The sequence below is a fragment of the Salvelinus fontinalis genome, chromosome 18, assembly GCF_029448725.1.
Source record: "Salvelinus fontinalis isolate EN_2023a chromosome 18, ASM2944872v1, whole genome shotgun sequence".
Taxonomy (NCBI): domain Eukaryota; kingdom Metazoa; phylum Chordata; class Actinopteri; order Salmoniformes; family Salmonidae; genus Salvelinus; species Salvelinus fontinalis.
In genome coordinates this window covers 9572457-9591157 of record NC_074682.1, presented here as the reverse complement: position 1 = coordinate 9591157, position 18701 = coordinate 9572457, and the positions used below count along the sequence as shown (strand labels likewise).

The following is an 18701-nucleotide window of genomic DNA, read 5'->3' as shown; positions in this document are numbered from 1 at the left end:
TAGACTACCATGAGAGTTATAACAGACTACCATGAGAGTTATAACATAGACTACCATGAGAGTTATACCAGACTACCATGAGAGTTATAACATAGACTACCATGAGAGTTATAACAGACTACCATGAGAGTTATAACATAGACTACTATGAGAGTTATAACATAGACTACTATGAGAGTTATAACAGACTACCATGAGAGTTATAACATAGACTACCATGAGAGTTATAACATAAACTACCATGAGAGTTATAACAGACTACCATGAGAGTTATAACATAGCCTACCATGAGAGTTATAATATAGACTACTATGAGAGTTATAACAGACTACCATGAGAGTTATAACAGACTACCATGAGAGTTATAACAGACTACCATGAGAGTTATAACAGACTACCATAAGAGTTATAACATAGCCTACCATGAGAGTTATAATATAGACTACTATGAGAGTTATAACAGACTACCATGAGAGTTATAACAGACTACCATGAGAGTTATAACATAGACTACCATGAGAGTTATAACAGACTCTCATGGTAGTCTGTTATAACTCTCATGGTAGTCTGTTATAACTCTCATGGTAGTCTGTTATAACTCTCATGGTAGTTATAACAGACTACCATGAGAGTTATAACATAGCCTACCATGAGAGTTATAATATAGACTACTATGAGAGTTATAACATAGACTACCATGAGAGATATTATAACATAGCCTACCATGAGAGTTATAACATAGACTAGCATAGGAGTTATAACATATACTATAATGAAAGTTATAGCATAGACTATAATGAAAGTTATAACACAGACTAGCATAGGAGTTATAACAGACTATAATGAAAGTTATAACACAGACTAGCATGAGAGTTATAACAGACTATAATGCAAGTTATAACACAGACTAGCATAGGAGTTATAACAGACTATTATTGAAAGTTATAACACAGACTAGCATAGGAGTTATAACAGACTATAATGAAAGTTATAACACAGACTAGCATAGGAGTTATAACAGACTATAATGAAAGTTATAACATAGACTAGCATAGGAGTTATAACAGACTATAATGAAAGTTATAACACAGACTAGCATAGGAGTTATAACAGACTATAATGAAAGTTATAACACAGACTAGCATAGGAGTTATAATAAAAAGCATGAGGTGGTGTACCCCAGAGAAAATTATTTAGTTTTGACGTGTTGACTAACGGCAAATAAACTGTAAGCTGTAAAAACAAAGAGACTCGCACACTTTATATAAACTCCCAGTAATTTAACCTTTTATTTAACTAGGCAACTATCATGCTAGTCTATGTTATAGCTATCATGCTAGTCTATGTTATAACTCTTGGTGGTCTATGTTATAACTCTCTTGGTCGTCTATGTTAAAACTGTCATGGTAGTCTATGTTATAACTCATGGTAGTCTATGTTATAACTCATGGTAGTCTATGTTATAACTCATGGTAGTCTATGTTATAATTCATGGTAGTCTATGTTATAACTCATGGTAGTCTATGTTATAACTCATGGTAGTCTATGTTATAACTCATGGCAGTCTATGTTATAACTCATGGTAGTCTATGTTATAACTCATGGCAGTCTATGTTATAACTCATGGTAGTCTATGTTATAACTCATGGCAGTCTATGTTATAACTCATGGTAGTCTATGTTATAACTCATGGTAGTCTATGTTATAACTCATGGTAGTCTATGTTAAAACTGTCATGTAGTCTATTATATAACTATCATGCTAGTCTATGTTATAATAACACTCATGCTAGTCTATGTTATAACTCCTGTGCTAGTCTGTGTTATAAGTCTCATCTCCATCACTGTGCCTTCAGGGTGAAGAAGAGGCACAGTGATGCCGAAACGTTGGTGGTTTGCCCAAATAATTACTGGGAGTTTATACATAGAGTGCGCGACTCTCTTGAGAGTTATAACATAGACTAGCATGAGAGTTATAACATAGACTAGCATTAGAGTTATTAGAAGCATAGACTAGCATGATAGCTATAGCATAGACTACCATGGGCGTTACTATAACATAGACTAGCATGATAGCTATAACAGACTAGCATAAGAGTTATAACATATACTATCATGAGAGTTATAACATAGACCACCATGAGAGTTAGAACATAGTCTACCATGAGATTTATTATAACATAGACTATCATGAGAGTTATAACAGACCACCATGAGAGTTATAACATAGACTGCCATGGGAGTTACTATAACATAGACTAGCATGATAGCTATAACAGACTATCATGAGAGTTATAACATAGACCACCATGAGAGTTAGAACATAGACTCCCATGAGATTGATCATAGACTAGGATGAGAGTTATAACATGAACTACGATGAGTTATAACAGATTCAGATGAGACTTATAACACAGACTAGCACATGAGTTATAACTATGGACTAGCATGAGTGTTATTATAACATAGACTAGCATGATAGTTATAGAATAGACTACATGACAGTTTTAACATAGACTACCATGAGTTATAACATAGACTACCATGACAGTTTTAACCTCTACCGCTTCTCTCTCCCGGATCCGGGATCCTCCTCATCAAAAAAGCTGACTAGCATAGCCTAGCCTAACGCGACAGGGATATCATATAATATAATTTCATGAAATCACAAGTCCAATACAGCAAATGAAAGATAAACATCTTGTGAATCCAGCCATCATTTACGATTTTTTAAATGTTTTACAGCGAAAACACAATATATATTTATATTAGCTCACCACAATAGCCAAACACACAACGCCATGTTTTCACCATGTTTCCACCGCATAGGTAGCTTTCACAAAACCCACAAATAGAGATACAATTAATCACTAACCTTGAACAACTTCATCAGATGACAGTCTTATAACATCATGTTATACAATACATTTATGTTTTGTTCGAAAATGTGCATATTTGAGGTATAAATCGTAGTTTTACATTGCAGCCACCATCACAAATAGCACCAAAACAGCCAGAATAATTACAGAGAGCAACGTGAAATACATAAATACTCATCATAAAACATTTATGAAAAATACATGGTGTACAGCAAATGAAAGATAAACATCTTGTGAATCCAGCCAATATTTCCGATTTTTTAAGTGTTTTACAGCGAAAATACAATATATATTTATATTAGCTCACCACAATAGCCAAACACACAACGCCATTTATTCACCACCAACATAGCTTTCACAAAACCCAGAAATAGAGATAAAATGAATCACTAACCTTTGGACAACTTCATCAGATGACAGTCTTATAACATCATGTTATACAATACATTTATGTTTTGTTCGAAAATGTGCATATTTAGCGGTACAAATCCTGGTTTTACATTGTGAATATGTAGCCATGATGCACCAAATTGTCCGGAGATATTTTGGACAGTCACGTAATCTAACCAAAGAACTCATCATAAACTTTACTAAAAAATACATGTTGTGCAGCAAATGAAAGATACACTGGTTCTTAATGCAACCGCTGTGTTAGATTTAAAAAAATAACTTTAGTACAACATACAGCATGCAATATTGTGAGACAGCGCTCACCTATTCTCCGCCTTGTTGGAGCCAACATATTCCACAAAAATACGAAATAACATCATAAATATTCTCTTACTTTCGATGATCTTCCATCAGAATGCTGTGCAAGGAGTCCTAGTTCCAGAATAAATCGTTGTTTTGTTTTAGAATGTCCATTTCTTCTGTCGAATTAGCAACTTTGGCTAGCCATGTGGAGGGCACATGTCGAAGAAATCTTTGCGCATGGAACGAAGAATTCCAAAATTCCCAATAAACGTCGAATAAACTGGTCAAACTCGGTTGAAAATCCTACTTTAGGATGTTTTTCTCATATGTATCCAATAAAATCAGAGCCGGAGCATTTAGTCGTGTATACGTAACGCATTTCAGAAGAATGTGGAGTTCCCCTGTGCGCAGTTGAAAACTGACAAAAGAGCGGTCCTGTCACTCCAAAAGCTCTCATTCGGCCTCACATCAAGCTAGACACCCCATTCAACCTTCTACTGCCTGTTGACATCTAGTGGAAGGCATATGAAGTGCATACAGATCCATAAATATAAGCCAGTTGAATAGGCAGGCCCTGACACAGAGCCCCATTTTCAGAATTTTCACTTCCTGTTTGGAAGTTTGCTGCCAAATGAGTTCTGTTTTACTCACAGATATAATTCAAACAGTTTTAGAAACGTCAGAGTGTTTTTTATCCAATAGTAATAATAATATGCATATTGTATGATCTAGAACAGAGTACGAGGCCGTTTAATTTGGGCACGATTTTTTCCCAAAGTGAAAACAGCACCCCCTATTAAGAAGAAGTTTTAACATAGACGACCAAGAGAGTTATAACATAGACCACCAAGAGTTATAACATAGACTAGCATGCAAGTTATTATAACATAGACTAGCATGAGTTATAACATAGACCAGCATGATAGCTATAACATAGACTAGCATGATAGTTGCCTAGTTAAATAAAAGGTTAAATAAAATAAAAAGAGTTATAATATATACTACCATGAGAGTTATAACATAGAGAGTTATAACATAGACTAGCATGCAAGTTATTATAACATACACTACCGTTCAAAAGTTGTCTCACTTAGAAATGTCCTTGTTTTTGAAAGAAAAGCATATTTTTTTTCCCATTAAAATAACATAAAATTGATCACAAACACATGGTAGACATTGTTAATGTTGTAAATGACTATTGTAGCTGGAAAGGTCAGATTTTTTTATGGAATATCTACATAGGGGTACATAGGCCCATTATCAGAAACCATCACTGTGTTCCAATGGCATGTTGTGTTAGCTAATCCAGGTTTATCATTTTAAAAAGCTAAGAAAACCCTTTTGCAATTTCACAGTTGAAAACTGTTGTCCTGATTAAAGCAGCAATAAAACTGGCCTTCTTTAGACTAGTTGAGTATCTGGAGCATCAGCATTTGTGGGTTCGATTACAGGCTCAAAATGGCCAGAAACAAAGTACTTTCTTCTGAAACTCGTCAGTCTATTCTTGTTCTGAGAAATGAAGGCTATTCCATGCGAGAAATTGCCAAGAAAATGAAGATCTTGTACAACGCTGTGTACCACTCCCTTCACAGAACAGCGCCAACTGGCTCTAACCAGAATAGAAAGAGGAGTGGGAGGCCCCGGTGCACAACTGAGCAAGAGGACAAGTACATTAGAGTGTCTAGTTTGAGAAACAGATACCTCGCAAGTCCTCAACTGTCAGCTTCATTAAATAGTACCGGCAAAACACCAGTCTCAAGGTCAACAGTGAAGAGGCGACCCCGGGAGAGTTGCAAAGAAAAAGCCATATCTCAGACTGGCCAATAAAAATAAAAGATTAAGATGGGCAAAAGAACACAGACACTGGACAGAGAGAAGGCTTTTTCTTTGCAACACTGCCCAGAACTCTACCCAGACAGCTGTCAGTACAAGGGTCTACTATGATCATTTAATCACTGGTAAATCAAGTCAGAATTTATTTTTCCTATTACTCACTACAGTAAGTTAGCAAAAATAGATAGCTTGTAGTCTAGCGATTAGCATGTGTCGCATGAGTTTCAAGTTTAGGGAAAGCTATCTTTTCACCATAAAAATGCCCCTTTATATTATAACAAACAAAGGATTGCATGCCTCTACCATCGCATTTGCAGACTAATGTAATGAGTAGATTGGATTGTGACAATTTAGGCAATTAATAAGCGCGTAGTCGCATAGGCTATATCAGAGACGTTTCTTCCCGTTGCACAGGAAGACCTTGTCTTGAATGCAACCATGTAATCTAGGCCGAGAAGGGGTCCTGAACACTATGTGGGTGAGTTAAGCTATTCTCTGCTTCAGATGCACAATGTCAAGGATGCATTGCAAATGTCCATAAGCCTAATGCCATCATACTGTAGGCCAGTGGTTCCCAAATCCGGTCCTCGTGTACCCCCAACAGTACAGTTTATTGTAGTCCCGGACAAACACACCTGAATCAACTTGCCAACTAATCATTAGGCCCTTTGAGTTGAACCAGGTCTGTTTGTTCGGGGCTACAACAAAAATGTGTGCTGTTGGGGGTATACAAGGACTGGAGTTGGGAACCACTGCTGTAGGCCTATGGCTGCATCAGCTGCAAAATGGGTTCACATGGCTGATAGCCTGAAAAAATAGTGACAAATAGTGACAATCAAATAACACTAATTGGAGCGCTTATGACTGAACAAAAATGTCATGTACATTTGAGCATACAACACAGAAACCGACAAATTAGAGACAGATTCCCTTCCCCTCTTTATTGCAGGATTGTGATCCGTGATTAATCAACATCGACACAAGTTCATCTTGAATAATAGTTCACAATTAAAACAAGTTAAAACACTTCAAAGAACCAACACTATTTCACATCATTTCCAAAGTGTAAAAGTAAGCTAACTCGTATGTAAAGGTTAGACATTTTACTAACAAGCCTATTATTACTGAAGGATAATTTCAGGTGAGCAAAAAAAAAAGTCAACAACATAGGTGGCCAATCTCGCTCCACTGATTCCTGCTCTACGGGGGGACGCAGACTTCTGCTCCAGCCCAGCAATAGCACACTTGATAATTAACTGATTAGGTTTGATACATTTAATCAGTTGTGTTAGTGCTGGGCTGGACAGAAGCGTGCACACGCAGCAGGGTTGGCCTGCTCCAGTTGTAATAGGTAACATTGTGTGTAACATTGTGTGTGACTTTTAAACCTAATTTTTTTGTTCACAAAATGTGCTAACATACACATATAATCCATGGTATACAAGGATGTACCCTTGTTCTCTTTGAACATTCATTGGGACCTCTTCATCTGCATACAGGGTTTTACAGCTCTCTGTATCTGTGGACAGAAAACATCCCAAAAGAAGTATGTTGCTATATCTCTCTGGCTTCAGTTTTTCTCGCTAGGGATGGGAATTTAAGAATATGTTCATATTGTCCTCCCACAAAGGTACTTGCCCTATCCAGAGTAGTTTACTCTTCCTTCTGAAAGCTGGAACTGCTAGCTAATCATTTCACCCTATTCCATGGCTGTTAGCTAGCTACAAATGCATTCAGATTTACAACGATACATAAAGATAGCTAACTAACTAGCTAATATGAAGTTAACAAATAGTTGATATTTAAATCACTTAGCTAGCTATACAGCATGTAAAGTTAGCTAACTAGCGAAAATTATGTTAGCAGCTCATTTGAGTTAGCCTGCAGACTATAGCAAGCTAGCTAGCTAGCTAATAATACATTGTTTTTGATCATTTTCTAAATATATTTACTTACTTCAATAGGTTCTCCCAATGCCTCCGGTCCTTGGAAAAACGAAATAAGGGGTAATCTTCCCGAAGTCTCCGATGGTAGCAAAACGCAGCCAGCCATGTGGACCATTGGAGAACTTCCAACAGTCTTTGGTCTTCCAACATGGCACCTGGGGCGGTTGCTACAGTAGGTGATTTGTGATGCAACTGCAAGCCCTCTGTAAGTTTCCAGAAACAAATAGCAGATCTGTCTGTCTGCATGAAATTAACATAATCTTGATTATATCAGTTGCCTGAAAATAATAATTATCACCTAAAAAAAGGGCTTTCATCGTTAAAGAATTGGAACATGCCTCCCGGGTGGCGCAGTGGTCTTGGGCACTGCATCGCAGTGCTAACTGCGCCACCAGAGTCTCTGCGTTCGCCCCCGGGCTCTGTCGCAGCCGGCCGCGACCGGGAGGTCCGTGGGGCGACGCACAATTGGGCCAGCGTCGTCCGGGTTGGGGAGGGTTTGGCCGGTAGGGATTTCCTTGTCTCATCGCGCTCCAGCGACTCCTGTGGCGGGCTGGGCGCAGTGCGCGCTAACCAAGGGGGGCCAGGTGCACGGTGTTTCCTCCGACACATTGGTGCGGCTGGCTTCCGGGTTGGAGGCGCGCTGTGTTAAAAAAGCAGTGCGGCTTGGTTGGGTTGTGCTTCGGAGGACGCATAGCTTTCGACCTTCGTCTCTCCCGAGCCCGTACGGGAGTTGTAGCGATGAGACAAGATAGTAATTACTAGCGATTGGATACCACGAAAATTGGGGAGAAAAGGGGAGGGAAAAAAAGAAGAAAAAAAAAGAAAAAAAAAGAATTGGAACATGTGAAAGGATTGAAATAATAAGAATGTACTTTCGACAAAGCAAAGATATAATCCAAATGTGCGGGTGAAGAAATTATCACTGACTTTGTGACATAGTTTACCCACAAAAAAATCATGATCATGTGTAGTATTTCTTATAGAATTTCGTAGTAAATACTACAGTATTATCTGCAGAAAAACACTGCAGTAAATACTACAGTAATTTATCGCAAAAAACTACAGTGTCCACTAAAACACTAGCATTTTTTAATGATAGTAATACTACAGTATTACATTTAATACCCCACCAATTCCCATCTCCAATATCCCAATTTGTGTCATCAATGAGTGAGAAACCTAGATTCCAAGTATAGACCATATATTGCGTTCCCTACAGATTATACAAAAGAGCAGAAACTCTAACCTATCCATTCAGACTAGTCATACCTATCTACAGGTTATGGAAAACATGCTCGTTTAGTATTTGTCCAGTAGGTTTCCTTAAGGAGAAAGCCCCCACTTATATGTCAAAGATAATACAACAAAAAAATCACATGTGAAATCATGTGAAAACATTTGTTTTTGTGATCACGTGAAATTCATGTGTTTTTTTCTCAGTCAAGTACTGAATTTCAAGCACAGATTCAACTAAGGCTTTTCTCCATCTTAGTGTGCTTTAATCAATAGCTAGAAGACTCCTGATATCTCCAGAAGTGAAAAGTAGAATTGTTGCCATAATCTGTTGTTTCTGTCTTTTTGCTAGCTAGGGCCATATACTTTAAGTGCTGTCTGTCTTCTGAGTAACCTACTTGTTGTGTGAACTGCTGACTGCTCATAACTTGCAGTTGATTGTTGACACATCAACTAGCATTAAGGGAAAGGGCATTTTGTGACTGCTGTTTTGGCAATCAGTGGCTGTGTTGGAGGGGGAGTTTTTCCTCTCCTAGGCAATCAGCAATTAGTACACGGGACGTGTGCTCTTCACCTCTGCTAGACAATTAGCAATTAGTGTTAGTACTTCAGTCTCCCGTTTTCTCATCGGTGGCCATGTCAGAGGCGGCAATGTCACTGGCGGTCTTGTCGCGGAAACAAAGACTGTTCTGTCATGTTGTTCTGCCGAGTTGTTCGAGGAAGGAGAGGAAGGCTCCACACCACTCTCTCAGTTGAGGATCTTACCTAGTTATTTTCAGATGATCTTTTGTAACTTTGTAAACTATTTATTTTTTATACCTGTTCGCTCCTCTCCCTGTAGGCTTTACAGATGCTCCCCACCCCTTGGCTGCAACCCTTCTAATTTAGTGTAGCCTGCGCGCTAAACCCCTGTGGAATTCATGGTCTCCGGCAGCATTTGGAACTGCCGATCTGCGGTTAAGAACGCAGAGTTCATCTCAGCCTATGTGGCCCTACTGTCCCTATACTTTTTGGCCCCGATGGAGACTTGGATCCCCCCAGAGAACACTGCTGCTCTCTCTTCATCTGAATCCCACGTGTACTATGATAGACTCAATTTCCTGATGCTGGTTTAACATTTTTTGGGAGCATCTTTTTGGTGTCCTGTACTCATGGACTGAGACATTTCTCACCATTGAAATGCCCAATACAACTGTCCGGAGAAGGGAATCGAGAAATCCGCCCATTCCCACCCCTCACACAATATGTTGAGCGTTTCACGGGCCTACGAGAAGCAGGATAGCATATACCTTGTGGGCCTGCAACTTATCTACATAGTACACCTCGCCTGGTGTTCAACCTAGCGGCTCCTGGGTTGTTGTGGAACCGGCAGCGGGTGGAGTTTGCCATAGGGGATGTGTCTCGGTGTCTTGCTCTGTGCGCAGGGAGAGACGTAAACCCGGATGTCCTGGACCAAGGTGGGCCACCAGACATTCGATAGTACAGGCTATACCCGGGGGCCCCGACACAGGTGCTGTTTGTGCGAGGAGACGGTCCCGCACATCAGAGGGCACGTAGGTATGCCCCTCGGGACAGTGGGCAGATGAAGCCTCCTGTCTCAGGGCTCAACGGATGTCCGCGTCCACATTCCACATGACAAGAGACACAATGTGGGACAGGAGAATAATGGGTGTCACTTTCTCCCTTCGATCCTCTGTTTCATGCACCCGGGACAATGCATCGGCCTTGACGTTCTTAGATCCCGGCCGGTAGGAGAGGGTAAAGTCAAACCTTGCAAAGAATAGGGCCCACCTGGCCTGATGCGGGTTCAGCCTCTTCGCTGCTCGAATATACTCTAGGTTCTGGTGGTCCGTCCAAACAAGGAATGGGTGTTGAGCACCCTCCAGCCAGTGCAGTCATGTATTCAGCGCCTTCTTGACGGCCAGCAACTCACAATCACCCACGTCGTAATTCCGCTCCGCGGGAGACAGCTTCCGTGAGTAGAAGGCGCATGGATGGAGCGATGATCCAGTGCGTTGGGAGAGAACAGCCTGTACTTCAACCTCGGAGACGTCCAGCTCCACGTTGAATGGCAGAGAGGAGTCAGGAAGAGCCAGAACAGGTGCGTTCGTAAAATGTTCCGCACAGAAGGCTTCGTCGGCCTCCTCAGTCTAGGACCTCCCTTCAGGAGGGAGGTGAGAGGGGCCACCATGGTGGCGAAACCCCTAATGAAGTGCCTGAAATTGATGGCAAAACAGGCCACGACCATACTGCACTGACCCTCTGCTCTTCCATCTCCACTCCTGCGGTGGATATCCGATAGCCCAGGAAGGAGACCGCCTGCTGGAAGAAAATACACTTCTCCGCCTTGGCGTACAGGTGATGCCTTATCAGCCTCTCCAACACGGACCTGACGTGAGAGACATGTTGCTCGCGTGTAGTGGAGTACACCAAGATGTCGTCTATGTACACCACTACACAGCGACCCAACATGCCTCTAAACACCACGCAAATGAAGGGTTGAAACACAGAGGGTGCATTTGTCAGGCTGTAGGGCATTACCCTGTATTCGTAGTGCCCGGTTCTGGTGCTGAAGGCGGTCTTCCATTCATCCCCCTCTCTGATGCGCAGCAGGTTGTAGCCATTGCGTAAATCCAATTTGGTAAAGTACTGAGACACTGTTCAATCACAGTGGGTATGAGAAGCAGGGGATAACTGAATTTAACAGTTGCCTTATTCAGTGTTCGGTAATCGATACAGGGGCGAAGAGGTGGACGAACGGAGGATACTTGGGCCTGCACCTCCTGGGCGTAGACCTCCACGGCTTTGGTCTTTGCATGCGAGAGAGGGTAGATGTGCCCTCGTGGGAGGGTGGAACCAGGCAGTAGGTCGATAGTGCAGTCCCATGGGCGATGAGGAGGCAGGCACGTGGCATGAGTCTTCTAAAAAAACACTTGTATGTCCCGGTATTCCTCCGGGATAGGGACGTGGGTGGCCTTGTTCGGACTTTCCACAGAGGTGGCACAGATGGACAGAGAGACACCTTTTCTGACAGTCCTGTGACCAACCCAACAACCTCCTCTCTGTCCCCGATATCCAGGGGTTATGCAACTGTAACCAGGTGAAACCTTGAACTACAGGGTGTGCAGGAGAGTCTAAGATGAGGAAAGTGATGCGTTCATGGTGGTTGTGAGCAACTGTGAGGGAAATGGGAATTGTGGTCCTGTTCCTAGGGGACAGATGTATTGGGCATGGACTGGGATAGGGGGTTGTAAAGGGACTAGTGGAATGTGTAATAAGTCCACTGACCGGTCTAGGAAATTGCCTGCAGAGCCTGAGTCCACTAGGGAAGAACTCAGTGGAGGGCCAGGATTGTCCGGGAAGGTGACAGGAAGGAGGACGGGCTGGGTGAAAGGAGCAAGGAGCAAGGCACGTCCACGCCTACCTGGGAAGGAGGAGGAGCAGGAGCGCTCCTCGGTCTGTGGCTTCCTCGCCTGGTTCTCCTTCTGGGACAGGTGTTCTAGGGGTGGTCCAACTCCCCGCAGTAGGAGCAGAGACCCTGTTGATGGCGACGTTGACGCTCCTCTGGGGGAAGGTGCGTTGTCCCCCCCAATGGAGTTAGTCTAGCTGGAGGTTCCTGGGAGAGACCCGAACCCCCGGGATGGGCGACGATGAGGGCGCAGTAGATTATCCAGGCGGATGGCCATGGCGATGACCTGGTCCAGCGTTAGGTCCTCATTGCGAAAGACTACCTCGGTCTGGACATCTGCCAGTAGCCTGCTGCGGAAAACCGCCAACAGGGCCTTGTCATTCCAGCCAGTGGACGCAGCCCCCGTCCGTAAATCCAGAGCGTACTCAGACGCTGTCCTGAACCCTTCTCTTCTACTGTTGCTCTCCTCTGCTTTTGCCTGGCATCCGGCGACCTGTCCTGTAGTCCTAAACAGAACTACAGAGCTCACTCTGCTTCCACTCGCTCTGGAAGATGATTCTTTGAAGATAGGATAGCCAGCCGTGTCGATGGTTCTCAGTGGGGTGATGAGAGTAGCATACAAAAGGTGAGTTGAGAAGAGTAGTAGAATGGTCCCACTTAAATTTGCTTTACTAGATACTTTACTTAGGACAGCTTATCAGCCGTACCAGTGATTGTCTGGGAGGTGACTATCGTCTCTATCTCATGTTGAGATTCAGAGTTCAAACCACTTTGGACGTGAGCTGCAGCTCGACACCTTTCTGGTCTGATATGTTAATTCTTAACCCATCATTTTATGCAGTTCTTCAAAAGGCGGGGTTCGTGAGGCTTTCCTCTGATTGTTTCAAAGATCACATCCCTCTCTTAACAAAAACCTTTTCATAATTGTTCATATTTCATACACAACGTAGAGGATGGAAACTTCGTACATGTATTGGGTATACTTTTCAAGCATTTCCTTTAAAACATTTTTAATGAAACCACAAAATAACAACCCATATGACATTAGTGTTCTTTTAGGTCGCCTCTGACCATTCCCCACGTTCTATGTTAGAAATATGGTTCCAGTATTCGCTTTAGAACATGTTAGAGTTTCGGCGGGAAAATGTCTGTGTAGGACAAAGGCACATTCCTGTGTGGATTTTGGAGAGGGATGTTTATTCCTTGATTTACAACAGGGTGTGAGCTGTCAACCCCCCCGCTGTGGGTGAGAGAGGGTCTGGTTGAAGTCAGCCGTTGCCAAACTGATCTGACCCATTTGGATCCTCACAGGACAGTCATGACACATATACAGCAGCCAATATACTGGGATGATGTATTAGGCCTGCCTACTGCACAAAAAAACGAATTCATACAGAGCAGTTTTTTATTGGGTAAAAAAAAACAGAGTGGTAGATCTCGGCTTGCCTTTTTACCTGGAAAGTGATCTTTACTCAGAAAAGGTTGGTGACAACTGGTCTACAGTTACATAAACTATGCTCCTGTGTTCTTTAACATACATTTTCTTTCATATTCTGATGTTACCTAAGACCTTCGTAAACACAATTAAATGATTATTTTTGCAATAGCATACATGAATTGGATTTATTAGACTGTTAGAACGTTGACATCCAAAAGTCTCATTAGCTTTAATGGGGGTCCGTTGAGGCCAGGCTTGTCTAGTGTTAAACAAATGCAGAAATAAATCCCTTATCAATGCCAAAATACCTATTTTCTAAAAGAAATATAAGCGATCAAGAACAATAAAATGTATAAACTAATTATATTCTGCCGGTGACTATTTTTTCCCAAAGATATGATAAAACGCTCTTGGGGGCCCCTCAAATTGAAGCTCCACCCCAGAGTAACCTAGAACAGGTCAAACAAAACTCCCCCACAGCGTTTTTCTTATTGGTTCCTTGTTCACTCCTTGAGGTACTTACAACACAGAAACCAATCTAGTCCACTAAACGACCATCAACAAAGTGAACAAGCTATAAGTGAAAAACGACCCTAGGGGAAGTACAGGTTACACAACCTTCTGTGCTAATCGTCTCCACCTCACCGTACAATCTCTTCTTTCAATTCAGCAGAGGAGGAGGCGGAGAGGGATGAGGGGATGGATGATAACAGCAAACAGAGGAAAAACACACAGAACAGGACCTTGTGTGTATCTATTATTACAGCATGTGGGGGACATTAGGATGTGTGTAACTCTTTCACCTTTGGGAGGCAGACTCATTCATCACAACCTAAGTGGGCTCCAAAAACAGCCTTGCTAAATTAGTGGCCAATGTAACACAGCTGTGTGTGGGTCAGCAGTGAGCACCAAGGACAGCTCCGCTGTAGGGTAAAGCAAGAGACACTGGAGGTCTGTGTATTGTAACCAACCAGGTATCAAACACAGGTCATTGGTGTGTCCCAAGAGCTAAGCTAAAGCTGAATCCTATAGGTTTTAGCTATGGAAGTCAACACAAGTTTTCTAGTTCTACATTTACCTCTGTTTGACCGCCCTCTCTATGTCCCAAAAGCTAACAAACATCAACTGTATGAATCAAGGCCAAGGGCACTACAGAAACAACCGGGTATCAATCCTGGGTTGTCAACTTACCACAAGAATCTGTCAGCTTGCTGAGCTAAAGCTTATTCTCTGTCCTATTCCAATCCAATACCAATGCTGCACCAGCCCCTTAACTGAGTTCTCTACCCATCAACTTGGAAGACATGCTGTCACACCGTGTTCATTGACATTGTCAGCTATGCAATCAGCCAAGGTAATGGACCATGGTTTTCAGAGAATGTGATGGAAATGTATATTTGTCTTTTGTTTTACTCTGAGCAGTGCTCCAGAAATGCTGTGCCAGGAGTACACCCAGGAGCAATGCGTGTCGGTGCTGAACCATGACCTATTGGTGCTACTGCCTTCTCTTAATGCAATGGAATGACATGACTGGGTGGTGGACTGAACTATAGTAAACTCAGCAAAAAAAGAAACGTCCTCTCACTGTCAACTGCGTTTATTTTGTAAATATGTAAATATTTGTATGAAATTAACAAGATTCAACAACTGAGACAAATTTTCACAGACATGTGACGAACGGAAATGGAATAATGTGTCCCTGTACAAAGGGGGGGTCAAAATCAAAAGTAACAGTCAGTATCTGGTGTGGCCACCAGCTGCATTAAGTACTGCAGTGCATCTCCTCCTAATGGACTGCACCAGATTTGCCAGTTCGTGCTGTGAGATGTTACCCCACTCTTCCACCAAGGCACCTGCAAGTTCCTGGACATTTCTAGAGGGAATGGCCCTAGCCATAAGTTTTCATAACTGCGACCTTAATTTCCTACCGTCTGTCAGCTGTTAGTGTCTTAACGACCATTTCACAGGTGCATGTTCATAAATTGTTTATGGTTCATTGAACAAGCATGGTAACCAGTGTTTAAATCCTTTACAATGAAGATCTGTGAAGTTATTTGTATTTTTACGAATTATCTTTGAAAGACAGGGTCCTGAAAAGTGGACGTTTCTTTTTTTTTGCTGAGTTTATGTCTGTTGGTGTAATGACTAGGTATAACAGTATCTAGGAAAAGCATTAGAGAGTATCAAATGTGTCACTGACTATACATGGGATGCATTTATCATCAATGCATAGCAACTACTGTCCCACAAGGCAGTGCGGTGTAGCCCCTCAAGGCAGGACAATGGCTCAATAGAAGAACAAAAAAAAAAGGTTTGGCTAATTAGGATTTGAATACAAATTCTTCATCATTGTTAGTCGTCTCATGGCGCTGTGCAGTCACAGGATCCCCACACAGCCAGAAACATCTAGCTCATTACCATTCTAAACATTAGCTGGGCTATTGGCAGAATGCCTGGCTACTTGATACATCATCATGCACCTGCTTCTATTTACTTAGATTATTGGCATATGTGCCATACTTCTGGCGTGTGAAAACATCGTCTGTCTCCTCTTTAATCACTTGTTACCTCAGAATCCTTATAACTTCAACCACAAAAAAGCCTAACAAGTCAATCTCCATATACCATTCTTTTATCAAGTCCTCGTTCATGTACGTGCCCATCTGAACACATTATTTACAATCTTCATGGTGTGTTATTTAGCTAGTCGTCCCAATGATAATTCATTCGACTCTCTGTCATCGGACACTCTTCCTCGGACTTATCCAGGGTAAATCAATGCAGTGCGCTATCTAATGGGACTAAGTCAGTGTGGTACATATCACTTAATCAGTGTATTATCTGGTGGGACTAATACTGAACAAGACAACTCCTAATTGCTCCAGATGATTGAACTCATAACTAATTAGTTTCTCTTCTCTGTTTCTCTTCTTTCCTCTCCGGTTCTAATCTTTATCTTTTATCGAAGGACTTGTACCATACAAATGACGATGACAGTTTGAATCTCTCCGCAACACGATGGGACAGTGAACCATAAGTAATTAAACGGGGGACTTGCCTCAGTCAGAGTTGCGTCAGGGGAAGTAAGGGGAGAAATGAAAACATGGCAATTAAGAGACAGCTTGTCCTGTTCTGCCTTTCTCTTTCTCTGTCTAATGGGGTAATCTAGCAGCTTGACCTGGCTTTGCCACACACTGTGCTGATAAAAAGTGTCCCCATTGAACTATTAGACACGATCAAAAGACAGCTGGGTTTTAATACGTTAGGATCTCTTGCAGAGGTAATGATGTTACAAAAACAATTCCGGTTAAACGCACACTCCACCCAGACATTTAAAGATGACGTCTTTACCTGCTCACTTGAAAGGGAAACAAATCATGTTATAAGAGGATGACACCCCCAATATCAGTTTGGACACTCTGATCCAGACTCACTCACAAGAATGTCTCTTGACTAGTGCAAACATCTCTTTGAGAAAGCATCTCCAGAATTTGAAATAGAAGGGGGTAAAACTTGTTTAACTTCCTACAACTGGAAGGTTTAGGTCACCTCAGTCCACCGGCATCTAGAGACGTGGGCTGGGACAGTGGATAGGGAACTGGGTAAAGTTGCAGGTCGGTGTTTGGGACAGGTGGCTGTTAGATGTAGATAGAGGTTTGAGGCAGGTGGCTGTCGAGAATGCAGGTCAGAGATCAGGGTCCTGTGTCTGCTGCAGATGGTGGGGCAGACGGATACTAACAAGAATGGGCCACGGTGTTCTGGTGGAGGGGGAGTGAACACACATGCTTACAGTGCATTCAGAAATAATTCAGACACCTTGACTTTTTCCACATTGTTACGTTACAGCCTTATTCTAAAATGTATTTACTAAAAAAATGTCCTCATCAATCTACACACAATACCTCATAATGACAAAGCGGAAAACAGGTTTTTCTAAATTATTGCAAACATATAAAAAATACAATAAATAAATACACTATTTACATAAGTATTCAGACCCTTTGCTATGTGAATCGAAACTGAGCTCAGGTGCATCTTGTTTCCATTGATCATCCTTGAGTAATTCTACAAATTGATTTTAGTCCACCTGTGGTAAATTCAATTGGATTGGACATGATTGGGAAAGGCACACACCTGTCTATATAAGGTCCCACACTTGACAGTGCATGTCAAAGCAAAAACCAAGCCATGAGGTTGAAGGAATTGTCCGTAGAGCAATTGTGTTGAGGCACAGATCTGGTGAAGGGTACCAACAAATACTTGTACTATTGAAGGTCCCAAAAAACACAGTGGACCTCCATCATTCTTAAATGCAATCGGGGGAGAAGGGCCTTGGTCAGGAAGGTGACCAAGAACCCGATGGTCACTCTGACAGAGCTCCAGAGTTCCTCTGTGGAGATGGGGAAACTTTCCAGGACAACCATCTCTGCAGCACTCCACCAATCAGGCCTTTATGGTAGAGTGGCCATATGGAAGCCACTCCTCAGTAAGGCCCACTTGGAGTTTGCCAAAAAGTACCTAAAGACTCATACCATGAGAAACAAGATTCCCTGGTCTGATCAAACCAAGATTGAACTATTTGGCCTGAATGCCAAGCGTCACGTCTGGAGGAAACCTGGCACCATTCCCACGGTGAAGCATGGTGGTGGCAGCATCATGCTGTGGGGATGTTTTTCAGCTGCAGGGACTGGGAGACTAGTCAGGATCGAGGGAAAGATGAACGGAGCAAAGTACAGAGAGATCCTTGATGAAAACCTACTCCAGAGCACTCAGGACTTCAGACTGGGACCAAGGTTCACCTTCCAACAGGACAATGAATTTAAAGCCAAGACAACACAAGAGTGGCTTCAGGACAAGTCTCTGAATGTCCTTGAGTGGCTCAGCCAGAGCCCGGAATTTAACCCGATCGAACATCTCTTGAGAAACCTGAAAATAGCTGTGCAGCGACGCTCCCCATCCAACCTGACAAAGCATGAGAGAATCTGCAGAGATGAATGGGAGAAACTCCCCAAATATAGGTGTGCCAAGCTTGTCGCATCATACGCAAGAAGACTCGAGGCTGTAATCGCTGCCAAAGGTGCTTCAACAAAGTACTGAGTAAAGGGTCTGAATAAGTATGTTACATTTCCGTTTTACCTTATAAATATGCAACAATTTCTAAAACCTGTTTTTGCTTTGTCATTATGGGTTATTGTGTGTAGTTGTGTGAGAGAAAAAAAACAATTTAATCCATTTTAGAATAAGGCTGTAAGGTAACAAAATGTGAAAAAA

At 42.1% G+C, this 18701-nt stretch overlaps 1 protein-coding gene and 1 non-coding gene across 3 annotated transcripts in view; one reads left to right on the top strand and one right to left on the bottom strand.

The window, feature by feature from the left end:
- The window catches only part of LOC129814921 (potassium voltage-gated channel subfamily D member 3-like), a 128753-nt gene that overhangs the window by 33776 nt on the left and 76276 nt on the right, over nucleotides 1–18701 (bottom strand). The window lies entirely within an intron of this gene.
- On the top strand, nucleotides 8636–8690 carry LOC129816068 (U7 small nuclear RNA). The gene has a single exon (XR_008753512.1). It is a non-coding gene; the product is annotated as a U7 small nuclear RNA (small nuclear RNA).